Raw genomic sequence first — 6,700 nt, forward strand, 5'->3', positions numbered from 1 at the left:
AGTTCATGGTGGTGCCCCATCTATATAATTTAGTAAGGATTCAAGGTAAGGTTGCATCCTAACGCTCTAAGCAGTCAATTAGTCTCACATAGAGCGGACTGACTCTTGTGGTGAGAGTAGCAGGAGGCCTCGACCACATTATGGCCTAACCTTGTGTGGGGGGATTGAGACATTGTAACACTTAGCTCGGGGGTTAGCAGCTTGAGAGTGAGTAGAGAAATCCACCATAAGTGCAAGCATCCGCTGAATTTGACTAAATTATACGTATTCAGATGAGTCGTGTCGAGTCTTAGTGTATTGTTTGGAAGGTTATAACATGCTTGGCTGATGTATGTATAATTGAATGTGAAAGTGTATATGATTGCATGATAAAACTATTTTTTTGGCTCTAGCTTACCCTTTTGCTTATTTGATTGCCTTGTGTTTGGTTCTTCTCCTTTTGCGATGATCATCAATTTAATTGATGTGAGCAGATGCGAGGAACACCCGTGGTCAACAGGGAGGTGATGGTTCCGCAGCTTAGCCTTCGGATTGGCTTCTGCTCTTGGGCTTTTCTTTTAGGACCATGGCCTATGTACTATCTAGCCTTTGGGCTTTATTTTTGAAACATTGTCGTTATTCCTTTTTATTTTGTTTTGGCATCGTAGTGTCCCTTGGTTATTGTACGGAGTAGTGTTTATACTCCAAGACTGCACTACTATATTATGCTATCTGACATTTCTTTTAATTTGAATTATTAATTAAATGAGACGTTACATTTATGGTATCAGAGCGGTCATTCCTTAGGTCTGTGGACTTGGGTGTCCACTTAGCTTTTATAGTGTCTTTCTAGTGTCTTTGGTTAAGTCCTCTATCTTATCAAGCCTAACTTATGGTTTTTCTGTGTGCTAGTGAATTATGACACCCCATCATAGGACCTCACAATCTTCTTAAGGCGATGTACCTCATATATGGAAGCTTCCGACAACTGGAAGAGAACAGGGTAGTTGCCCCTATATTTGGTCCCGAGCCACGACCTGCAGTCAGGGAGTGGAGCTTGGAAGACTTTTCGAAGAACCACCTAGTGAAAATCAACAGAAAGACTAGTCTAGATGCAGCAGACCAGTGGATGAAAGACCTTGAGAGGATCTTTGATGCAAAAATGTGCCCTGCAGAGAACAGATTGGCATTCACAGTATACATGCTCACTAGAGAAGCTGAGCATTGGTGGATCAGCATGAAATCCATCATGGAGGAGCGGGAGGAACCAGTGACTTAGGAGGCATTCAAGGGGAAATTCCTCTCTGAATACTTTCCAAACAGTATGTGGTATACCAAGGAGGTGGAATTCCTCCAGTTGACCCAAGGAGGGAAATCAATGACGGAATATGCTGAGAAGTTCAAACATCTCAGCCACTTCTACACCTTGCCACTCGATGAGGAGTGAAGATGCCGAAAATTCGAGAACGGCCTTAGGGGAGATATCCGCCTGATGATAGCCCCATTGTCCATCAAGGATTTTGCTGCTTTGGTGGAGAAGGCCAGAGTAATGCAGAAGATGAAGCATGAAGTAGAAGGTCAGCGGCCATAACAACAACAAAGGATTGGTGGACCATCTAGGTCAAAATCGAGACATGACGAGTGGAGGAGACCATATGATAGACCCCACCATCAGTCCAAGGGTCTAGAAACTTTCCTCCCTAGTAGGGCTGAGTGCAATGCTTCATATGTGAAGGCCGTCATCTGAGGAACGTTTGCCATGCATGGAGGGTTATCGCAAGTGCAACAATTGTGGCAAGGAGGGCCACTTTGGGAAAGACTGACCCACCCTTGCAAGGGCAGTGGTGCGACCTCCACTTTAGACTCCTACCCAGCACCAACAAAGGAATAGAGGCAACATGCCTCAAGCGATGGGTAGAGTCTACGCTATCACGGGAGCAGAGGCTGCAAGCTTAGGTAACCTGGTTATGGGTTATTGTGTAATAGCTGGGATGAAATGTTGTGTGTTATATGATTCTGGAGTGACACACTTCTTTGTGTCAGATGTTTGTGTGAAACGTCTAAGCCTGCTGGTGTGTGAGCTATAGTGTGAGCTATAGTGTGAGCTGGTGGTATCTACTCCGGCATTGGGTTTGGTCAGGACATCGTCCGTATGTGCTAGGTGTCCGGTAGAAGTAGAGAGACGCAGGTATAAAGTGAACCTAATTTGCCTACCTCTACAAGAGTTGGAGGTGATCTTGGAGATGGATTGGCTCTCTACCAATCGCATTCTTATAGATTGTTGAGAGAGGAGACTGTTATTTCTCGACTTAAAGGAGCCTAAGTTAGTATCTTCTCAGGGAGTTGTGAAGGAGATTTAGAGTGGTGCACAGTGCTTCATAACTTTTACTTGTATGGAGGTAGAGAAGAAGGAAGGAACATCGGTCATACCAGTGGTGCATGAGTTTGAAGACATGTTCCCAGATGAAGTGTTAAGGTTGCCTCCGAGGAGAGAAGTAGAATTCTCTATCGACTTGGTACAAGGAATCGGTCCAGTGTCGATGGCTCCAGCAGAACTGGTAGAGCTAAAGAGTCAGATTGAGGAATTACTAGGGAAGCAATTCATAAGACCCAATACTTCGCCTTGGGGCGCACCAGTGTTGTTGGTGAAGAAAAAGGATAGAAGTTCGTGCCTATGTGTGGACTACAAGCAATTGAACAAGATGACGATCAAGAACAAGTATCCTCTCCCGAGAATCGATAACTTGATCGATCAGTTGCATGGATCATCCATATTCTTGAAGATTGATTTGCGGTCGGGATACCATCAAATTTTAGTGAAGGCAGATGATGTGCAGAAGACAGCCTTCCGATCCCGATATGGGTACTTTGAGTACTTGGTTATGCCTTTTGGTGTGACCAATGCTCTGACGGTGTTCATGGACTATATGAACAAGATTTTCAGACCGTTCTTGGATAAGTTTGTAGTAGTCTTCATAGACGACATACTCATCTTTTCCAGGACTTAGGAGGAATATGCAGAACACTTGAGGTTGGTGCTTGGTGTCTTGAGGGAGAAGCAACTATATGCCAAGTTGTCCAAGTGCGAGTTTTGGATGGATGAAGTCCAGTTTTTGGGACACGTGATATATGCACAGGACATTGCAGTGGACCCAGCAAAGGTAGCGGCAATGGTAAAGTGTGAAAGTCCCAAGTCAACAACCGAGATCAGGAGCTTTGTGGGATTAGTTGGCTACTATAGGAGATTCATAGAAGGATTCTCCAATATAGTGGCACCTCTGACACAGCTTACCCGGAAGGACCAACCCTTCACTGGGATGGATAAGTGTGAGGAAAATTTTCAAGAGCTAAAGCGGAGGCTGACGAGTGTTCCCATATTGGTTATCCTTGACGTTGATGAACCATTTGAGGTTTATTGTGATGCCTCTCACCTTGGACTCGACTGTGTTTTGAAGCAAGAAAAGAAGGCGGTGGCCTATACTTCGAGGTAACTCAAAGTGCATGAGAGAAACTACCCCACTCATGACTTGGAGTTGGCGGCTATTGTGTTTGCCTTGAAGATCTAGAGGCACTACCTCTACGGTGCCCAGTTTCGTGTGTTTAGCGACCACAAAATCTTAAGTATATATTCAGCGACCACCAATCCTCTGTGTGGTTAGGACTTTATTCCTTGAAATCTTTAAGTGAGATTTCACGGTGGTGCCTCAATTGGTCGGGACGTAATTCCATGACACCTGTTAGTGGGAGTTCATGGTGGTGAGCAACTTTGGGGGTTGAGCAGAGAAATCCACCACAAGTGCAAGCATTCGCTGAATCCGACTAAATTATACGTATCCAAATGAGTCGTGTCGGGTCTTAGTGTATTGTTTGGAAGGTTATAACATGCTTGGGTGATGTATGTATAATTGACTATGAAAGTGTATATGATTGCATGAAAAACTATTTTTTTCGCTCTAGCTTACCCTTTTGCTTGTTTGATTGCTTTGTGTGTGATTCTTCTCCTTTTGCGATGATCATCAATTTAATTGATGTAAGCATATGCGAGGAACACCCGTGGCCAATAGGAAGGTGATGGTTCCACTGCTTAGCCTTTAGACTAGCTTCTGGTCTTGGGCTTTTCTTTTAGGTCGATGGCCTATATGTACTGTCTGGCCTTTGGGCTTTGTTTTTGAAATATTGTCGTTATTCCTTTTTATTTTCTTTTAGCATCATAGTGTGTCTTGGTTATTGTACGGAGTAGTGTTTATACTCCAGGACTGCGCTACTATATTATGTTATGTGACGTTTCTTTTAATTTGAATTATTAATTAAATGGAACGTTACATGTGACCTCCCTCTCAAGTCTTCAACATATGACATGTTAATATTGGGGGCCTAGTATGTTGTACAAAGTCAGAGTGCCCCTATAGGGTACATGACCTGGTTGAGTACATATTGGTCCTTTAGGACAACATATACTCGAAATGCACCAACGGACTAAGTCAAAATAATTGTTAGTCAGAATAGCTAAACCTAAGATTAACCGCACTAATCTGATTATGAGTTAATTAAGTGATTTGGACAAAGCCCAACTAGGTAAGGCCCATGAACTGTGGTATAAAAGGCATATTTTATGAAGCACATTGATTACGTTTTCATTAGCATTTACTTTATGACACATCATATTGATTTTGGCATCAGAGTTTCTTTTGCATGCACATCCCCCCTTTGTGACTTTAGGACGAGGACGAGTACCTCAAAGTTTGAGGACGTGGACCCTTTGACACATTTTAGTAGACTTTACAAATTATACCTCAACCTTGCAAGAATAATTCCAAATGACTAGCCCTAGGACAAACGGATCACAAAAACATAGCAGACTAACCACGTCAATGAATCCAAACATCACTTGCATATACAACTTATTGCACCAAAATACCAGCAAAATGATTGATGCCAATTGCCTTCTTTAAACAAATTTTTTTTGCACTAATGGACTGCACTACATGGAATGAAATTCAAGCTTAATTGTGCTACTCCAAAAACTATGTCTCACCGTCATTGTAAGTACTGAAATGGTAGTTTAAGCCAAGAAAGGGGAGGGGTGGGGGTTGAATTGGCTATATAAATTTTTTTCGAAAGCTTAAAACCCTTTTTCTTTTAATCAATTAGACCACAAAATTTGAATGCAAAAGTTGGAGGATAGTACACTTTCAACTGATTGAAAATAAAAATAGTAGGTCTATCTGTTCATACACCATGTATCAATAGATTAAAATATGAAATCAATCGGCTAAAATACTGGGAAATTATGGAGAATGTAGAATTCACGAATCTCACTCAAACAACTTGCTTTCTTACAAGAGATTCATTCCAAATAATATTTCTAACAAGATTACACAACCGGGTAACACAGAAACACATGCAAACTAAACAAAGATTGATTTGCTTAATTTTCTTGAGGTTTTAAAGGTAAGCAAGATGAAAGAAAGAGAATTGCATAGTTGTTTTTATACTAGTTCACTCGATCACAAAGCTAGATCCGGTTTACCAGGATAACCTAAGCTTGGTTTCTAATATTATAAAAAGTTTTACAAAACTCACCCAGAGAGATTACACTTTTGAAGAATAGAAACACCAAGATTTTTGAACACACAAAAATCTCAACCACACCACTGTGAGAAATACACTTACAAACATGGAAGCACACTGGGAACACAACCAGAGGCACACGAACTACAAAACCTAATGGTGGCTCTCCCTAGCCAACAAACTCGGGTTCTTCAACCCCCAACCAAGCATAAATGCCTCCATAGTCGACCAAGATATTCAATCTACCAATTGTAGTTGTGTGATTCAGAGAGATAGAGTTTTCCAAACATGAATAATTGTTTTTTGCTCTCAAAAACTCAAAATCGTTATCCACCTCTTTGAAAACCCGCTTATATAGTTTGATCTTAAGTGAATTCAATAGGTTGATTTGTCCGTACAATCTATTGATTTCACTTTACTTAAGTGAAATCATTCGATTGAAAAAAAATCAACTAATTGAATACATTCATACCAAAACTATATGAAACAAGTTTTTTAACTTGTTAAAACCTATTTTAACAGATTGAAAAGGACACACTAAGACTAAAAAGATATATAACCTATGTCATATAGCCTACGAATAAAGTACAACATGTAAACATCATATTCTTCACTTTATTTCCAGATTTAACACAATAGAATTAGAATCATAAAATGGATCTTCATCAATCTCCATCAACCTTATGTGAACTCATGCACTTTGCTTCATTAAATCCTTGCACCAAGGTTACTTGTGCTAACAATCTCCCACTGATTTGATGAAAACAACATCCTTGAGTTGAATTCATGAACTAAGATCCATTGAGAAACCTAAAAAGGCTTTTTCATACAAGATACCAATATACAAATACACATACAAGCAAAAGCACACAAGTAATTCTAAAAAATTCATAGATTGTTTTTATAAAAAAATTGAAAATATTTTTTATGAATGATCTTTTATAGAAAAAAATTTTAAAAAAAATAACTTCTTTTAGTAGTGAAACTTAAATCAATATAAAGTTTAATAAATGTTTTAAATATAATATTTTATTTTACTTTTTTGCTTCAAAATAATTTTTTTTTTAAAAAAGGGAAAAAACATTAGCAAGTACTTTAATTTTCTTAAATTTTCATACTTTTTATACCAAGTTTTTATTGGCAAGAGAAA

The sequence above is a fragment of the Vigna unguiculata genome, chromosome 3 (assembly GCF_037176805.1).
Source record: "Vigna unguiculata cultivar grain cowpea cultivar isolate G323 ecotype 2 chromosome 3, ASM3717680v1, whole genome shotgun sequence".
Taxonomy (NCBI): Eukaryota; Viridiplantae; Streptophyta; class Magnoliopsida; order Fabales; family Fabaceae; genus Vigna; species Vigna unguiculata.